The 2452-nt window shown below is 42.1% G+C and overlaps 1 protein-coding gene across 1 annotated transcript in view; it reads right to left on the bottom strand.

The window, feature by feature from the left end:
* Positions 1 to 2452, bottom strand: part of LOC107572583 (interferon regulatory factor 4-like) — a 14026-nt gene that overhangs the window by 1001 nt on the left and 10573 nt on the right. The gene's annotated exons all lie outside the window — the stretch shown is intronic.

The following is a 2452-nucleotide window of genomic DNA, read 5'->3' as shown; positions in this document are numbered from 1 at the left end:
CGACAAACAAAAGAGAGGAACTAGAGGGGGGGGGGGGGGGGGGGGCATAGTTTTGAATAGCAATTGTGCTGATTTTAATTCACAGACCTGGCAACCCTGACTACCACTTTGATGTTTAAAAAAAGTTCATAAAGAGATTAATAACACGAATCCATATGCATCCAAATTTTCCAAAGAGACTTGATAGTTTTACATGATTCATTTAATTTAATTTAGGTTTTTATTCACATATTTACATTGATCAGCAAACATAAACAGAAGCTCAACCATACTTGAAGTGCGAGAACAAACCCCACTGGTTCTTACAGAAGCTCAAACTTGCCGTGTAACACGAGAATGAGCCTCACTAGTTCTTACGGAAGCTCAAACCGTGCCACTTAACATGAGAATAGACCTCACTAGTTCTTACAGAAGCTGAAACGTGCTGCATAACACAAGACTAAACCTCAACGGTTCTTGCAGAAGCTGAAATGTTGCACATAACATGATAATGAACCTCACTGGTTCTTACGGAGGCTCAAACGTTCCACGTAACACACAACAATGAGCCTCATTGGTTCTTACAGAAGCTCAAACATGGTGCGTAACAGGAGAATGAACCTCATTGGCTCTTATGGAAGCTCAAATGTGCCGTGTAACACAAGAATAAACCTCATTAGTTCTTACAGAAGCTCAAACATGGTGCGTAACACACAAGAATAAACCTCATTGGTTCTTACGGAAGCTCAGACGCAGTGCGTAGCACTCAAGAATGAACCTCATTGGTTCTTACGGAAGCTCAAACCTGGTGCATAACATGAAAATTAACCTCATTGGTTCTTACAGAAGCTCAAACGTGGTACGTAACATGAAAATGAAACTTATTGGTTCTTACGGAAGCTCAAACGTGGTGCGTAACACAGGAGAATAAACCTCATTGGTTCTTACGGAAGCTCAAATGTGGTGCGTAACATGAAAATGAACCTCATTGGTTCTTACGGAAGCTCAAACGTGGTGCGTAACATGAGAACAAACCTCATTGGTTCTTATGGAAGCTCAAACGTGGTGCGTAACAGGAGAATGAATCTCATTGGTTCTTACAGAAGCTCAAACGTGGTGCGTAACATGAGAACAAACCTCATTGGTTCTTATGGAAGCTCAAACGTGGTGCGTAACAGGAGAATGAATCTCATTGGTTCTTACAGAAGCTCAAACGTGGTGCGTAACATGAGAACAGATTTCATTGGTTCTTAACGAAGCTCAAACACGGTGCGTAACAGGAGACTGAACCTCATTGGTTGTTACGGAAACACAAACGTAGTGCGTAACACAGGAGAATGAACCTCATTGGCTCCTATGGAAGCTCAAATGTGCCGTGTAACACAAGAATAAACCTCATTGGTTCTTACGGAAGCTCAAATGTGGTGCGTAACATGAAAATGAACATCATTGGTTCTTACAGAAGCTCAAACATGGTGCGTAACACACAAGAATGAACCTCATTGGTTCTTACGGAAGCTCAGACGCAGTGCGTAACACTCAAGAATGAACCTCATTGGTTCTTACGGAAGCTCAAACGTGGTGCGTAACATGAAAATTAACCTTATTGGTTCTTACAGAAGCTCAAACGTGCCACGTAACACACAAGAATGAACCTCATTGGTTCTTACGGAAGCTCAAACGTGGTGCGTAACATGAAAATGAACCTCATTGGTTCTTACAGAAGCTCAAACGTGCCGCGTAACACACAAGAATGAACCTCATTGGTTCTTACGGAAGCTCAAATGTGGTGCGTAACATGAAAATGAACCTCATTGGTTCTTACAGAAGCTCAAACGTGCCGCGTAACACACAAGAATGAACCTCATTGGTTCTTACGGAAGCTCAAACGTGGTGCGTAACATGAGAACAAACCTCATTGGTTCTTATGGAAGCTCAAACGTGGTGCGTAACAGGAGAATGAATCTCATTGGTTCTTACAGAAGCTCAAACGTGCCGCGTAACACACAAGAATGAACCTCATTGGTTCTTACGGAAGCTCAAACGTGGTGCGTAACATGAAAATGAACCTCATTGGTTCTTACAGAAGCTCAAACGTGCCGCGTAACACACAAGAATGAACCTCATTGGTTCTTACGGAAGCTCAAACGTGGTGCGTAACATGAAAATGAACCTCATTGGTTCTTAAGAAAGCTCAAACATGGTGCGTAACAGGAGAATAAACCTCATTGGTTCTTACGGAAGCTCAAATGTGGTGCGTAACATGAAAATGAACATCATTGGTTCTTACAGAAGCTCAAACATGGTGCGTAACACACAAGAATGAACCTCATTGGTTCTTACGGAAGCTCAAACGTGGTGCGTAACAGGAGAATGAATCTCATTGGTTCTTACAGAAGCTCAAACGTGGTGCGTAACATGAAAATTAACCTTATTGGTTCTTACAGAAGCTCAAACGTGGTGCGTAACATGA

This window comes from Sinocyclocheilus grahami, unplaced genomic scaffold (genome assembly GCF_001515645.1).
Source record: "Sinocyclocheilus grahami isolate Dianchi unplaced genomic scaffold, SAMN03320097.WGS_v1.1 scaffold1777.1, whole genome shotgun sequence".
Taxonomy (NCBI): Eukaryota; Metazoa; Chordata; class Actinopteri; order Cypriniformes; family Cyprinidae; genus Sinocyclocheilus; species Sinocyclocheilus grahami.
This window is presented reverse-complemented; position numbering and strand designations above follow the sequence as displayed.